The sequence below is a fragment of the Euleptes europaea genome, chromosome 6, assembly GCF_029931775.1.
Source record: "Euleptes europaea isolate rEulEur1 chromosome 6, rEulEur1.hap1, whole genome shotgun sequence".
Taxonomy (NCBI): domain Eukaryota; kingdom Metazoa; phylum Chordata; class Lepidosauria; order Squamata; family Sphaerodactylidae; genus Euleptes; species Euleptes europaea.
Window position 1 is genome coordinate 85,328,246 of NC_079317.1, and position 18,153 is coordinate 85,346,398.

The following is an 18,153-nucleotide window of genomic DNA, read 5'->3' on the forward strand; positions in this document are numbered from 1 at the left end:
ATAAAACGGATCCTTGAAGGATATTTCCATTTGCCTCTTTCCCTTCAGTAGTCTTCACTTTCCCTTAGTTTTGTGGTGACTTATTATCCTTAATTGTCTGATAGGGAGGGGAAATATGGCAGGCAAAGGAGCAAAATCACAATGTCTTCAGGAGGTTTTCTATAGATTCTTTTAACTCTTTTCATCCTAATAACCAGGAACCGCTCATTTATTCACTAGTTCCACCAATAAGAGCTTTGGTATTCTCAGTGACACTAATATTCCTGCACGAATCCTCCACATAGATATGCAGGCCCATATCCCATTGAAACCAATAGGATCCTATCAGCATGTTGGGAACTTGACCACAACCTTTAAAGGTTTATTTGGAAATTGTAATAATAAATGCACATCCAATCTGAAAATCTGCTCTTGTGCTAGGCCTTTACCATTTGTTATGGAAAACATATACGTTTAATGCATGACTTGTTCAAATGGAACTGAGAATCATGAATACCAAGACCACATTTTGCAAGTGAATTTAGTTATGTAAAAGGCACGTTCTGCCCCTCTGTAGCATGGCTGAGAAGCAGAACCCAGAGCGGAGCTATGAAGGTACAGAGTCAATCTGTGTAGATCCAAACTAGTTTTGTTCTGTATGCCGCACTGTGTTCTGTGGGATGAAGTATTTGGTCCTTTTTCTGCTTGGGAACCTGACCTCAAAGGCAGATGGGAATGGGGGGATGGAGGAGATGACTAATTCTCCGACCATTCTACTACCCCCTCATCTTTGCTCATGATAGGATTCTTGCTAGTTTGGAAAGAAAGCAAATTCTTCCGCTGAGTCTACAGCTTTCTTCTTTATGTGTGTGTGTGTGTGTGAAGTGCCATCAAGTCGCAGCCGACTTATGGCGACCCCTTATGGGGTTTTCATGGCAGGAGACTAACAGAGGTGCCAGTGCCTTTTTTTCCAATGCCTTCCTCTGCACAGCAACCCTGGACTTCCTTGGTGGTCTCCCATCCAAATACTAACCAGGGCTGACCCTGCTTAGCTTCTGAGATCCGATGAGATCAGGCTAGCCTGGGCCATCCAGGTCAGGGTTCTTCTTTATAACACTTTACAAATAAGAGACATACCACACCCAGGTGCTTCACCTTGAAGCAATGACTGATGGCAATTCTATGCAAGTGGCTTTCATCAAAATTCATTCAATGTCCATGTACAGGTTTGACATTTACTTACTTATTTAAAACATTTCCTTATTTATATGCTGCCTTTCTACCCAAATAGGGTCTGCAAGGAGGTATTTGTTTATTGAAAATCTGCTGGTCTTCTGCTCAAACAGTAAACCCCAAACTCAAGCCCAACCCTAAACTACCACAGATGCATGTTGGATCTCTGGCCACCTAATCAGAAGCAGCATGTGAGGGCCACACTGCACTCCTGGTCCAAAGCAGTTTGTTTTCATATAAGGCAACTGACCTTGCACAACGTTGCTTTCATTAGCTATTATTTCTCTTATGTGGATTGGCAAATGGTTGTCGTTTCCAAATTAATATTTAGATCTTATGCTCTACAGTGCAATGGTGTAGTGGTTAAGAGCGGTGGTTTGGAGCGGTGGAGTCAGATCTGGAGAGCTGGGTTTGATTCCCCACTCCTCCACATGAGCGGCGGATGCTAATCTGGTGAACTGGATTTGTTTCCCCACTCCTACACATGAAGCCAGCTGGGTGACCTTGGGCAAGTCATGCTTTCTCAGCCCCACCTACTTCACAGGGTGTCTGTTGTGGGGAGGGAAGGGAAGGTGATTGTAAGCCGGTTTGAGTCTCCCTTAAGTGGTAGAGAAAGTCGACATGTAAAAACTAACTCTTCTTCTTCTTCTTCTTCTTCTTCTTCTTCTTCTTCTTCTTCTTCCTCATGGAAGGATCACTGTGGGGAAGAGGTGGGCATCTCAGTGGTCATAGGAGAATTAATATTATTCCCGTGTCCAATGTCAGAAGGGTTTTCCATCAGAAGAATCCACAGTTATCATCTAACTCTACATTCCTCCCTCTACAACTATTTGCTTCTGAGTGTGTTCACTGGCCTTCCTCATGAGGAACACATAATAAGTCTCTGGCTCTGCACAACTACCATTCAAATACCTCTTTCTCTGTTTCTCACCCTCTGTCTTCCTGAAGAGTCCTTGTAATAAACAGAGACCACATAAGAACAGTGTTTGGTGGATTGTGCCCTCTCTGAATGAAATAGATATTTCTGATGCATGCACTTGTTTGAAAATCCACCCAACAGAAAACTGCTTTTTTCATTGATAAAATTTTCAGATCCATTTGACAGAAGGATTACTTTTGCGAGGAAGCACAGCAGAATGTGTGGATTGTCACTGAAACACAAGCAATAGTTTTACTATAAAACTAATGCAGCCCTAACAAGATGATGTGAGTGTCATTTTACTATGAAGTAGTGATGATACTCCAGCATGTCTGTGATCTCCCTAGGAAATCTCTGCAGTGCATCATGAATGTGAAATGTGAGTGATGTGCTATGACTACAAATGGCCCATTATCTATTGTGACAGTTATGTGACTCCTAAGACGTTGCCAAGCTCCAAGACTTTGATGTGGCATTACTGCCATAACTGTGACATTGCGTGGGTGTCACAGGAAGTCATGTCATTATTTACCCATTTATACACATTCACGGGCCAGTTCAGAGAAAATATGCAACTAGTGATGAAGTATTGGACAGGAAAGCCTAGACACAACATTTGGATCTTATAATATTCAAGAAATTTGAAACCCGTTCTGCGAATTCAATTTTCAGCTTGTTTTTAAATATTGCTTAGTGTACCTAGTTTAGTTGAGAAGCAGAATTTGGATACTGTAATATTAAAGAAATTTGCAAAACATTCTTCAAATTAATTTTACATGGATTTTTTTAAAAAATCAACAAGTTTAGATTCTGTTGGTGGTGGTTCATGAAGAGAGTGATTAATTAGAAAGTTCTATGCTTTATAAGTACTGGTCGATGTTTGTTAAGAAGGTTTTTTTTAAAATATTGTATTATTGTAAATTTTAATAAATAAAAAAATCAACACAATGTTTATTACTAGAAAAGCCATACAGTGGTACAACTATATTCCTTACAGTTATCTGGCAAACATTGTAGCATAACCATTTAAAGATCCAAATATTGCTAAAACTTTAAATTGCTGGAGTAAAAAGTCAAGAGACTTGGACTCTTAGATTGCCTCTACACTTCTTGGTAGGGATACAAGTGGCAGAAGCTTCCTCCTCTTTGTTTCACTGGTAGTCAATAAATGTTCATTTGTCTTACATTTTTGGAAGCACATATAGACCCATATATCTTATAAGGCCATTGTTAATATCTGTCTGGAACACAGGTCAGGAACATGAATATGTTTAGTAAAAGAAAACAAAAGAACCATGGCAAGGACTGACTCCAACTGATATTTGGCTATTAGGTCAACATTTGCCTTGTAAATGCTGTATTTCCTTCTAGCTATAGCTCCTTATAAAGTGGGCATTCCCCTATGTGAAGCCCTATTGGATTTGTCTCAAAGTCTCATTTGAAGTAATATCCCTCTTGTAGAATGCCTTGTTAAGAATGATTTTTGCAGATAATGAAAATAAATTCCATGTATCCTTATGAAATTATAATCCCATTGATTTCATCCTGGTAGAATTAAAAACTTCAATTGTTGTATGCATTTCTGGAGGGCAGTGCCATACAGTGAATAGGTCTTTGCTCAAGTCCACCACTGTTTTCGCCTCTAGTTGTATCTCTATTCAGTTGTGAAGATCTGCATGTGTCTTGCATCTGACCCAGGGGGAGCTCGTGGGAACAAGGGGGTAGGTCATTCTCAGCTTTGGCCTCTGAAACTCAGAACTGCCAGGAATATGCTAGAGCCAAACTCTGATATAGCTTTGGAAAGGACTGCAAAGCAGAGAGAAAGAAAAAGAAAACACAGCCTTTCTTTGTTCCAGCCTTCCACCAATGGAACTTTGCTTGGCAATTAGCATCTCTTCTTGGATCTTCTAACCCTCATTCAGAATAGCTCTATAGCTGGTTTCATTAATGTGGAAGGAAGAGGGACAAATGTATCCCCCCCCCTTTCTTTGGCTAGCTGAATGCTGCAATGTTCCAGTAGGTCCTGCAAAGTGTAGATGAATAGAATGATTAATTTGCAATGTGGCAAGGAGGTTATTTTTGTAGACAAAACTTTCAGGTTTGAGAGTGTTAGTAATCTTGAAAACATGGCTCCATATCATGCTATTAAGCATCACAACAATAGCAACTCATCTGATTTCCAGCCTTCTGTTATATAACTTCAATAACACTTGAAGGAAGAAGGGTATACTCTATTAAAAAGTAACAATACATGCTGTTTCCGGTTAAAAGAGAACAGACGTTTGTTACACATAGGTTTTGATATATTTCCGCCTTAACATATTTACAGCGCATTCCTGAGGTTTTCGGCCGAAACCTCTTAGGAGGTGGCGTGACCTCGCTGCCAGTGTAAGTGTGTGTAATCACGCACTTACACGCACTTATGCTGGCGGTGAGGCCAGTCCCACCAGTGGCCAAGGACCGTGGGATGGTGCTTTGCCCCTCCGCCGGCGCTGCCTCTCCGTGGTGCAGGCCATGGCGTAGAGTGGCTGCGCCAGCGCAGGGGGGCGTTCCGGGGGCAGGCAGGGAGGAGGAGCCGCTGGCTGTTAGTGATCTGAATATAAATTCTATAAACTGGAATATACATTCTGTGATATACAATTATTGGGGTCTGTGGCGCCTAGATAGAACTCTACAAAAGCTGGAGCTGTCCCATTTGCTATGGTGCTGGGGAAAGTTTCCTATATATGCATATAATATTATTACTAAAGAGAACAGAGCAATCCCTGATCATCTATGTACATCCTTCCTATGTACTGGAATTGTTGGATCATTGCAAGACATAAGTAAAAAGGCCCTCCACCAAAACTGTATAGACAATGTAAATGATGATGAAGGAGAAGAAGAAGAGTTGGTTTTTTTATACGCCAACTTTCTCTGCCACTTAAGGAAGAATCAAACCAGCTTATAATAACCTTCCCTTCCCCTCCCCACAACAGACATACACCCTGTGAGGTAGGTGGGGCTGAGAGAGTGTGACTAGCCCAAGGTCACCCAGCTGGCTTCATGTGTAGGAGTGGGGAAACAAACCCAGTTAACCAGATTAGCCTCCACCACTCATTTGGAGGAGTGGGGAAATCAAACCACTGCTCTTAACCACTACACTATGCTGGCTTTCTGTGTGCTACATGCTTTCCTGAAGTTATAAAACTTCAGTAATCATAAAGTTCAGAAATACCGATTTGTCTTGAGCCTCAATATGTGTACTGCAAAGGATTACTCAGATGTAACTGAGTGGACCAATAAACTAGCAGAATAGGCAACCATGGCTAAATTAACATCTTTAGTGCATGACAGATCAATCTCTGAGTTTCATGAAAAATGGAAACCATTCTTTAACTATACAGCTGATAATCAATAAAAGAAATAGAATGTAAGAATCTAACAGTGCATTCCTGAGCAGAATGCCCGCGCCGGACTTAGGAGGCAACCCAGCGGGGTTGCCTCCTAAGGAGGTTTCAGCACTGCTGAAACATCCACCCGGTGCCAAAAACCCATGCAACCCTCATAGGGTTGCATGGGAGATATGCCACCTAAAAGGCATATCTTGGCATATCTTGTCAAAAACAAAAAGGAGTGTTCCTGAGCCGTTTCGGCTCGGGAGGCTGACTAGTCGGCCCCGCCCCCTTGGGCGCCATCATGCCTCCCAGGTCACCGCCATGGCCTGTGCTGGTGGCTGGAGGCCGTTGGGAGGCTCCGGTGGTGTCCGGGCCCAGAGCTGCCATGGCGGCGGCCGGGGACCGGCGGCCAGGCCTGCACACCAGTGCTGGGGCCACTCACACCAACATGTGCCTTCCGGGTGCTGGTGTTGTGGGCCCCTGTGCCGGCGGAGGCTTTAGTCTGCCTCCAAAGGCCTTTGGGTCGAGCCACCGGCGCGGCTCAGGCATGGGCTGTAAGTAATAAACGTATTATTAGATATGCAAATATAATTAGAAAGTAGAAAGCTGTAAGTCAAAGAAGGTGATAATTGGATTGTAACCATGAAGAAAGTTCCAATATAATGTAACAGTATGTATGTTTATGTTTGTATGTTAAGTTTGAAAAATAAAATGTAAAAAAAAAAGTGTTCTGCATATTTTAAGACCAACATTTAAAAGTTAGGAATGGTGCCAAAATACCGAATTAAGGACTTTCATAAATGAACTTCTCCAGTTAAGAAAATGATGAGTCGGAAGCGACTTGACGGCACATAACACACACACCTGCAAAAATGCCCCCCCCCCGGAGCTGCGGTAAGATGTTCCCCCAAAAGCCAGATTTTTATCCGGCCTTTTGAGGAATGGCAAATTCGGCTTTGCCAACCTCCCTGATTTTGCAGACTCGGCAAACCCTAATTTTACAGAATTTGCATTTATTCACTATTTTTCCGGTTTGGTTTTTACCAAATCAACACACTACTTCAATGGATACTATTAGGTTAGGTTTAGGGATGCTGTATGTGATGATGATCCTGATTTTTTCTATGAATTTAATGTGAAATCCTCAAAAAACAAAACCAATTACGGGTCAATCCAGAGGAAACTGAAGATATTCACCGGTGGCATGTAATCATGGCCTGCTTCACTCTGAGGAAACGTGGCAAAACTGTAGACCCTGTTTGCGCAGACAGACACATTCCACGGAAAGAGATGCATGTTCGGAGTTCTCAAGATCATATGTCGAAAATGAACATTAGGAGGAGTATCTCTGGAGGTGGCATTGTAGGTACCAACGAGATCAGGCCATAACATTTTCAAGAAGTTTTTTTTTAACCAATCTGTTTGAATTATTGGAAGGAAGGTCATTGTCTTGCTGCCAAGGAGCAGGAGAAGTGTATAGCAAAAAGCTTTAGGAGCAAATGGTTTGGACTGACTTTAATTTTGAAGCTCAGTGCCCCTTCAGCTTTATTTTTTTTGGGGGGGGGGATACCATCAGTGAATGAAATATATGCATTCTCACTGCTTTAACTAAATGTCCAGTTCAAACTGTTGTACTGATTAGATCACCATATACCAATGCGAGAATGTAATTTTCCTGTTGCATATACTCTTATCCTATTTAAATTTCACATGCTTTCCCTGGGGTTAGGCTCTCTTACTATCTTTCCAAAGGTCAATTTTGTTCCAACGAATCAGATGTTCATATTGTTTCTTACTCCATCATGCAGGATCAGACAACACTTCTGGAATCAGAATGTGCTTTCTGTTATCTTGCTGATTTTGATGGATTGTCATCCATGAGTTTGACTTTGCAGGGTTGAAAACATAGCATTAAAATGTTTCTCAGCAGTTAACTAAACAAACATGCCAGGAAAGTTAGACAGAAAGGTCATCGGAACAGCCGCTGATGAAGAAGGTTGCTTTTGCTATTGTATATTGTAGCACATTTTCTGGACAGTTGAATTGCATATCATTCTCCTGGTTAACAATTTATAGGCCTTGGAGTTATTTAATCAGGAGATGCATATAGTTTGTATGACAATCAAGAGGATGAAAATTCTGAATGGGAGAAATCATTCATACAGTGAATGTCATATATTATATTCCACGTTTATCTTGCAATAATGTTACTTCAATTTAGCTGGTGTTGTAATGAATATATTTTTACTTTGAATGTTGTTTTAAACAAAAATGCTTAATATGTGATGGCAATAATTTAGGACACGTTGAGCAAGACTGAGAGCAAAGTAGAAGCTGATTTCAGATCTTTGACATTCATTTCTTGTTTCAGGTGATGTAATTTTACAGGAGGATGATTGTCAATAAGAGGCTAAAATGTTAATGCAATGAGGAAACCATCTTTCATTGTTAAATAGATTCTAGGTCCAAAGAGAGACATAGGACTGCTGTAGTAAAAGGAAAGGAAGAAGATATCAGTCACAGGAAAGGCAGAGAAGCTGAAGAGGAAAAAGAAGAAGTCAGGGGAGGGAATCACCCAATGTGAAGCAGCACAGCAGAAAGAACCCTTCTCCCCCTCTAACATGGCTTAAACCAGTCAATGGGAGCCATTTCCAATCACAGAAAGAAGAAGAAGAAGAAGAGTTGGTTTTTATATGCCAACTTTCTCTACCACTTAAGGAAAAATCAAACCAGTTTACAATCACCTTCCCTTCCCCTCCCCACAACAGCATCCTGTGAGGTGGGTGAAGCTGAAAGAATGTGACTTGCTCAAGGTCACCCAGCTGGCTTCATGTGCAGGAGTGGGGAAACAAACCCAGTTCACCAGATTAGCCTCCGCCACTCATGTGGAGGAGTGGAGAATCGAACCCAGTTCTCCAGATCAGAGTCCACTGCTCTAATCCACCGCTCTTAACCACTACACCACACTGGCTGTCCAAGAACAAGGGGAGAATCCCCTCCTTTCCTTTCTCCTATGTCATGGATCTGATCCAGACCCTCACTACCACTTTGGCCATATTACATGGCACACCCAGTGATACATATAGTTGTGCCCTAACAGTAATTCGTAATCAGGATACATTCAGAGGAGCTCTATTTGTTGGAAAATTCATTGCTATCCTGTAGATGTTGACTTCCACAGCCCTTTTGCAAGGATGGTTCTAAAAGGTTCTGCATACCAACTTGGGAAGGGACCAAACACAGCCCTGAAGTACCAACAGTGATAACCATTGCTGCAGTAGAACAGTTTTGCTTTCCTTCATGTGAAAAAAACCTAAGGTCGTTTATGCATGGGTACTTTCACTCATGTTTGCCCCCGGTCTGTCTCGGTTGTTCCTTGGAGTTATGCATGAGTTTTCCATCTATTAGAGATTACCTCACTGCCAGCCCTCACAATGTCTGGGTCTTCCCATTCCTCTGTTGATTCTTCCCCCTCCCCTGAGCTCAGCCCAGGTAAAATCCCCATGCAGTAAACTCTATAAAGTAAGCCAATTACAAAGCAGCATTTAAAGGAGCAGGGATTTGATTTGAGCTTGGAGACTGCTGGTACAGAGATTCCCAATGGGAAAGTGTTTGTCCAGCGAGCAACAAACCTCAGGTAAAACTCCCATGTATAAACGACCTAAGTCTCATCTTGTGTGCCTTTAATTGTACCTGGGAGCTAAGGGCAGTGCTGTTTCTTATTTCTCAAGTAGAGGATGTCTTCTTTCCTTCCTTCCTTCAATGCATGCTGCCTCTCTAAAGCTGCTCAAGGCAGCTCACTACAACAAAGCCAGACAGTTAAAAAAAAAAACCCAACACAAATAATACCAATAAAAATCAAGAAAACAAGCCAAGAAAAACAGCCAAGAAACAGAATTCAGGGCACAAAAGCACATAAAATCGAGCAGTTTAAAATGATATTAATAAAACTGTCCTCAGGCTAGGAGCACGTAGACGGAGAAGCTCAAATAACTCCAATTGAATCTAGCCTGGATAAAAGATCATTTCCTGGTCTGCAGGAGTAGTGGCAGGCTGGAGAGGAAATGCTCAGATGGGGTGCACACACAATAAAAACATTTGCTATCTCCTGGGAATAGCATTATGGATCTATAGACTTATATTGCAGATCATTCCCCCATTAAACCATTGAATGGTAACTATTATCCTCCATGAGTACTTCAACTTCTGCAGACTTTGGTACAAACTATAACTGGCATTGATTATTGGGAACAAAGAACAGAGTGGCATTCCATTTGTTTACCTTCCACCTAAACCCCAAATGGGCACCCTCTCTGAGTTGGCAGAGGTGGTGCTGGAGACACCCAGACCGATCATCCTAGGTGACTCCTGCATTCATGCTGAGTGCTCCTTGTAAGGGCTGCCCCAAGATTTTATAGCTTCTTTGGCTGCCCTGGGCTTCTCTCAAATTATGATCTCTATCAAAATCCCCTGGTGATGCAGTAGAGGTTTTGAGCCCATGTCCGACTCCTATACTGGATCTAGCATTACTGATCGAGAAACAAGTCAATGCAGCTGCAAACAATGCTTTCTTCCAACTCAATTCAGCCTGGAAGATCACCCTGTACATTCGCATGGCTGATCTGGCCACTTGGAACCATGCACACTTGGTAACACTGAGACTAGACTACTGTAATGAATGCTTTGTAGGTCACCCCTCAAAGTTAACTCAGAGACTCCAATTGGTGCAGAATGCTGCAGCTCAGTTATTATCAGGAGCTAGGCAGGGCTTTATGGTGCATCTAGATGGGTCATATATTCCCAGCAACGATGGATAACAGTTTGAGTGCTGATGTATTTTCCTTACAACCTTGGATCTCCCGTAACTACTGAAAAATGGCTGAACCATGTTTTTTAAAAGCTGACAATAATATTGTAGAAGGGCTAAAGCAGGACCCACTGCTTGTCTGCCCATGTCTGCATGTAAGTATGTCTTCATTCCTGAAGGAAGGCAGGACAATGGGGCAGGTGTACAGAGCATTCCATTTTTTTCATTGGTGTATGGCAGTTTTAATTAAACTTGGCATGTAACTGTTGTCCCAATGGGCAATTGGTGGTAGGCCCCAATCTGTTCCATAACTGATTGATCCTCCCAGATTTGAGAAACACTTGCTTTAGAGAAGGAAGGCTTTGACTCAAAGTAACCATGCCATCCTAAGTAAAGTTATAAACTTCAAACGCCATTCATGTCAATGAGCTAGAAGGGTGTAACTGTCCTTAGTGCAGCATGATAAATGAGCTGTTCTAACTGTACTAGGTCATTTGTTTGTCCTGTTTACTCTTTGAAATTTTCTCCTGTTTCCTGTTGGCCAACAAAAAGAGTCAGATTTCCCACAGAGCAAGCACCTTTGAAATTCCCCCCTCACAGTGCACATACAAAAGATTTCTCTTTATAGTTCATAACTTCTGTGTCTGACTTGGACGGAGCTAATCTTTGAGAACGCATCAGTTTTTGAACAAAAAAGTAATGATTACAAAAACAATTTACTGTCAAATGGAATACCTTCCTCCTGCATCTGGTTCGCACTTATCAGGTTTCTAAAGCAGCACTTGAAAATAGGGATGAACATTCAGATATATCCCAAAATACATTATTGGTATTTTTTCGGATATATTTGGGTGTTCAATGGTATCCGGGAATTTCCAGGATACCAGGAAATGGGTCCCAAAAATCCTGGCACTATTCAGGATTAGCCATGAATATCGGAAGCCAGGATTTGAAGACTATTTCTCCCCCCCCTCCCCCAGTGTGTCTGTGTCTTCCCAGGCTTGGTATTCACTTATCATGTTGGTTTCACTTTGATTCTGTCCTTTTAAATTGGTTTTGTTGGCCTCTGATTTGACATTTGTTAGGCTTATGTCAGCGTTCCGATTCAGTTTGGCTTGGACAATTCTCTGGTTTGACATTGGGTTGGATTCTTGGGTTGTGCATTTGTTGGGTTAGGCTTGCCACATGGTCCCATGCTGAGATTCCCTGGTTCTGCATTCGCTCTGTGGGCGTGATGCTTCTGTCTGCTTTGAGAGGCTTTTTGGCCAGGGGTTGCTTTGCTTGATCTGTTGTCTCTGGCTATTCTTTGCCCTGGAGAAAGTATAGATTCCCCCCCACCCCCAAATGGAAACAAGTGGAGATTGGTAGAGGGCCCCAGGGCCCCTTAGAGTTGGATTTCATGGTCCAATTCACTTGAAACGTGGGGGTTATTGAAAGGACAGGCACCAGCAGCTCTGCTGCAATTTTGGTGTGATTTGGTCAAAAAACAGTCCCTTCTGCCCTCCAGTAATATTCCCCATAGGAAATAATGGAGCAGAATAATATCATAATCCCCCCCAAAAAACAACAACAACAACTCTGAGTACCAAACCAATATACAGAGTATGGAAAAGTGGGAATTCTGATATGTTTCAGTTCCCTGACCTCCAGATCAAAAAAATTCTGAGGTGCACATCGCTATTTGAAAATGCAAGTATGTATGCACCAAACCGGAACTGTAGAATTACCAAGAATGACTAAAAGCTAAGAACCAAATAGTCAAATCTTTTTTTTGTCAAAGAAGGAAATTTATTAAAATTTATTATAATTTTTAGAAGCAATTGTTTCATAAAACGAACTTGCATTTGTCTGGCAAAGATGTGTGTGATTTATGTTTCAGTCTGTGAACTTGGCCAGACCACTTCCTTCTTTTTGACTGAAGAGTGTGATGGATAAAGAAGGGAGGCACGACATCTGTTCTCAAAGCAACAGGAGAATGTTTATTCATTACCCTCTATGCAGGGGAAATGCATCAAGAGTTTATTTGAATGTCTGATAAATGTGCCTTGTTAAAAAAAAGTATTTTCTTAATTGGACCTTATAAAAAATTTCAATGATGGCAAATGCAAATGAGAAATAATAAGACTTTATAGAGAGAGCTGCTTCCCCAAGGGGTAGTAGTACTGGTGATGGAGGGGCCTCTTTTAGAAGAATTTTTCCTTCTACCTGGCTCTTTGTACAGATGCAATGCCAGTATTAACTGTCCAATGACTTCCTGTATATCTCTCCCATATACTTTCTTTCCTCCTGAAAGCTGGAGATAGGTTTATTACTTTAAAACTCAGTAACTTTCTTTCCTTGCTGATTTTCTTATGCTGAATGGGATTTTCCATCAGTTTAGTAAAAGTCACTCAGCAAGCCAGGTTTCAGGGTTCCCCCTGCCCTAGTTAATTTTAGCAGGAAGTGGTGGAGAAATAACTGAAGAAATTGACCCTGCCAGTTCTTGAAATTCTTCCTAGCTTTTTAAACTGCTTGTGTTTCCTTATGGCCTGGCCAAAAAGCCTCTCTCAGAGGTTCTCAGGATTCAAGAAGAGATCTGGAAATATTGCCAATTTCTACATTGTTATGATTCGAACAGACTATTTTTTTTTTTTTTACTGTGAGCATGCTTTTTTAAAAAACTTCTTTGAGGTAATACGAATCTTTGATTTCACCTCATCTGTTTTATAAAAGTTTAGGGCAATCCCATTTTTTAAAATGTCAGCATTCCAATAATGGGGAAATTATGCTCTTTACTCCATGAACAGCTGATGTCTTTCATGTCATGGCAGACAATGATGGGCACACCTTTTCCATACTTGTTAAAAAAAACATAAGAACATAAGAAAGGCCATGCTGGATCAGACCAAGGTCCATCAAGTCCAGCAGTCTGTTCACACAGTTGCCAACCAGGTGCCTCTAGGAAGCCCACAAACAAGACAACTGCAGCAGCACCATCCTGCCTGTGTTCCAAAGCACCTTATGTAATAGGCCTGCTCCTCTGATCCTGGAGAGAACAGATATGCATCATGACTAGTATCCATGTTAACTAGTAGCCATGAATACCCCTTTCCTCCATGAACATGTCCACTCCCCTCTTAAAGCCTTCCAAGTTGGCAGCCATCACCACATCCTGGGGCAGGGAGTTCCACAATTTAACTATGTGTTGTGTGAAAGACTTCCTTTTATCTGTTTTGAATCTCTCACCCTCCAGCTTCAGCAGATGACCCTGTATTCTAGTATTATGAGAGAGGGAGAAAAGCTTCTCCCTGTCCACTCTCTCCATACCATGCATAATTTTATAGACCTCTATCATGTCTCCCCTTAACCACCTTCTTTCCAAGCTAAACAGTCCTAAGCGTTTTAACTGCTCCTCCCAGGGCAGTTGCTCTAGTCCCCTGATCATTTTGGTTGCTTTTTTCTGCACCTTCTCAAGCTCTGCAATATCCTTTTTTAGGTATGGTGACCAGAACTGAACACAATATTCCAAGTGTGGTCTCACCATAGATTTGTACAAGGGCAATGCTTGCTAAGGCTGGCTCGAGCATGAGGGAGGGGGTTAGCAAGAAATCATCTTTTCACCCACCTATTGCAATCCAACCTGCTCACAAGGACCAGGTGGTGATTCTTGTCACTACCCATTGGCTGAACAGGCATGCTACAGTGGCCTTTTGTGAGAAGCAGCAGTTATTTGCTCACCTACTTCCCTTGATCAGGCTGGTGAGGGGAGGCCAATGAGCAAGCCTCTTCCGTCCTCTTTGCTGTCCAGCAGAGGAGCAGGAGGTAGAAGGGAAGAAGTCATCCAAGCCAATGCAGGGAAAGGGCCTAACCCTTGCCAGAGGCACAGTTCTGCAGCTTTTCCTGCAGGGAGAGGGATGAGTGAGCAGCAGTGGTGGTTCTAACTGCCACTGCTGTCTGGTTACTCATCCACCCAGTGGAACAAACAAGCAAACAGGCACCCAGAGCAAACAAACAAACAAGAAAGTGGCAAGGGCATTTAGAAGAAGAAGAAGAGTTGGTTTTTATATGCCGACTTTCTCTACCACTCAAGGAAGAATCAAACCGGCTTACAATCACCTTCCCTTCCCCTCCCCACAACAGACCCTGTGAGGTAGGTGGGGCTGAGACAGTGTGACTAGCCCAAGGTCACCCAGCTGGCTTCATGTGTAGGAATGGGGAAACAAATCCAGTTCACCAGATTAGCCTCCGCCGCTCATGTGGAGGAGTGGGGAATCAAACCCGGTTCTCCAGATCTGACTCCACCGCTCCAAACCACAGCTCTTAACCACTACACCACGCTGGGATTCCTGCTGCTTGATTGCTTGCTGCCTATCTGTCTTTCTCTGAACAGCCATGAAAATGACAAGGAAATTTGCTAGAGGTGGGCAGGGAGATGCTATTGTGGAATGTAACCGTGGCTGGGAAGAGGGCTGAATGAGGGGGGCCAAGGGATGCCATAGGCAAGGAGAGTCCGATCCCTTTAGGGATTCAATCCTATCTCCACTCTTGCCATGATGGTGGGTCATAATCTCCCCCAGTCACAGCCTTAAGGTGCCTGCCTATGATGCCAGTCCTGGAAGTACACCACATTATTGACCTGAAGGGTGCATGCGAATGGACTGAAAGGATTTGGCAGGGCATGAGTGATCTACTGCAGGAAAGGTAAAGAAATGTAAACGGCTTATCTTGGTCTTCTTTGTCTTCTCAGCAAAGCTGCCATATTCCTTTCTGGGGAGGGTATGGCTCAAGTTTTGCTGTTCAGACCTTGTCATTTCACCTCAGCCTTGCACAACCAAGATGGATGCCAGGTGACTCATGTCATCTCTGACTATACGGCACTTTGCCATCCTTGAGCTCCACTTATGGCTCTGTCCACCATTTGGCAGGTGTCCCAGGATTGCCAGGTTCTGGTCAGAGCCCATAACATTACGGGCCTCCAAGTTAAGGGTAGGATTTTGGCTTTATTGGGGGGGGGGAATCCTCCTTTGGAAGCAGTGCAGTGGCGCTGCCTCCAGCCACCAGCGCAGCCCCTTCCCTCAGAGGGAAGTGTCATTCTAAGCAGAGTCACACCCTTCTAAAACCAATGGATTTATCAGGGCATAACTCTGCTTGGAGTGGGGCTGCAAATTAACTTTGTCCGCAGCATCAGCTGCAGATCTCACCCCTATTCCAAACCCTGATGTGGGATCGTGTCATTATTCTGGAGCAGGTATCGATATGGATGTTTCTATATTTCAGGATCTCTTGACCTTTCTTCAGGGCACACATAGCATGCCTTAATAATGAACAATGTCCGCACATCAGCACTAATTCAAACTTGAGCTCTCCCAGAGTTTGAAATATGCACAGAGAAAGTCCTTGCAGATGGTTCTGAATTTTAATATTGCAAAAGTCACAGTAAGACAAAGTTAACTTTTAAAATTTAGTGATAAATCACGAAATGGTAGTTATGATTCCCTGGATGTCTTAATTAAATGCAGTTCTCTCTACTAATTTGATATGGCTCAATGTCAAAGTAGAATTAGCACTGTTATAATGCCTCAACTTGAACCATCCCCTGCAAGTCAGAATAAATGCTTGCCACAGGGTTTGCACCTACTAATCCTAATGTGTAAATTAAAAATTTCAATTTTTTGCCTCATCTGTCACTATAATGTGGCTGCTATTTTTTTTTCAATGTTGCAATGCTATTTTACATTCCAGCATAGCATGGTTACATCAAAACAATTCTGCGAAAATGGAAAGCAGTTTCTGCAAGCAGCAGCATTAAAGCCATCTCCAAATACATTATGTACATCTTTAGTAGACCTGGTTTTGATTGATTGCTATGAGTACATTTAACACCTTTCTTCTCCTGTGAAAAATGGGCCTTCTGTTCTGAATGTGCATGCTGAAGTTTCCTTCATTTAATAATGTACCAGTGATATTCTTTAACAGGCAAACCTGATTGCAGCTTTCAACTTTATATGATGGAAGTGTGAATATGTGAAGCTGCCTTATACCAAGCCAGATAATAGGTTCGTCTAGCTCAGCATTATCTGCTCTGATTGGCAGCAGCACTCTGGATCTCAAAAAAAATTGGTGGACACCCCTAGTGTACACTCAAGCCACAGTACCTAGCCCTGCCACAAAAGTGGAGAAGGTATAGTAGTTTTTCTCAGCGTGTCACAATAAATCCCATTTCTTTTGATTTCTGTTGATAGTACTATGCTAACTGACCACTTATAGCATAGACACTCCCTCCCTTCCATGCAGGAAGAATGTGCAAAACAATTTTTTCTTGCCTGATGGGTGGATCACACACGGTATGCTAGATACAGCAATGACCCCCTTAATACGCCTTGTCACTTTCAGCTGCTTGCTGAATGTTTTGTGCTCCAAATCACTCCAGAACAACCTAGGTTGCCTCACCTTCACAAGTAGCATTTTATAACAAATTAAGCAGTCAGATTTAATGACACTTCACACAAGTACCCTACAGTTTGTAAACATACCATTTTCTCAATCAGACTAGCTGACTGTATGAACTTTCACCAGGTGGCTCTTGCTCATTTTGAGATCTCTTCTGACAGACCAAACATTCAGGAAAAGGGATTCCTTTCTAAAGTCCCGTGTCTCCTTGTTTTAATGGGATGCGTACACTCCGCTAAAATACCCCCAACCCCAGCCATATTTTTGCCAGGGAAATTGGACCAAACAGGGAGGTAAGTATTACTTATCCTTTGCAGCTCGATTTCCAATGTTTAGGAGACTCAACTTGGCCTTGCATCATGCCGGCACCATCCAAAATTCACGGATGTCCCAGCAGTGCTTCTCATGTTGCCTGAGCCTTGTGAGCTACAACTATGCTTCTGTGGATCTGATATGGCAAAGCTAGCATGAGAATGGGGTCTCAGATCCACCACCTTATTGAAGATTGGCTTTATCTCATAATCCGATGTCCCACTTTCCACTCTTCCTTACTGCAGATACTCTGCAGCTTCCAATTACAACTGGGAGTTCAATTCATGTGAAAAGGAACTATAGTGGCAGCGAGAACTCCAATATCTAGAGCAAGTCTGCCCATGTATCCTCACTGCTCACATGAAGTTGTCTCTACTCACATGAAGTTAGGAGCCAGCATGGTGTTGGGAGCCAGCATGGTGTAGTGGTTAAGAGCAGTGGTTTGGAGAGGTAGAGTCTGATTTGGAGAACCGGGTTTGATTCCCCACTCCTCCACATGAGCCGCGGAGACTAATCTGGTGAACTGGATTGGTTTCCCCACTCCTACACATGAAGCCAGCCGGGTGACCTTGGGCTCACAGGGTGTCTGTGTGGGGAGGGGAAGAAAAGGTAAGTAGGGCTGTTGAAAAAAAAATCGGTAAAGTTCGGCTTCGGCAAAATTTGGCCCTTTTAAATTCAGGCCGTGCCGGAGTCTGAACTCCCCCGCTTCGGATCCCCGAAATTCGGGCGAGATCCGGAGTTCGGGGGAAAATTTGCCCCCCCCGCGGGCCTTCACAGGGCTTCCATGAAGCCGGGCGGGGGGCCCTTTAAACAGATCTGCGCCTCCGAGCTAGGAGCTCCCGGCCGGGAGGCGCAGATCTGTTTAAAGGGCCCCCCGCGCGCCTTCAGGGAAGCCCCCTGAAGGAGCGCAGGGGGGGGGAAAGAGATATGTGCTGGGAGGCACAGATCTGTTTAAAGGGCCCCCCGCCCGGCTTCAGGGAAGCCCCGTGAAGGCGCGCGGGGGGGAGCCAAACCTCGAATTTGCCGAATTTATTTCCCGAACACCTTAAAGTCGGGGAATTCGGCTCCCCCCGTTTCCCACCTTTTTAAAATTTGGT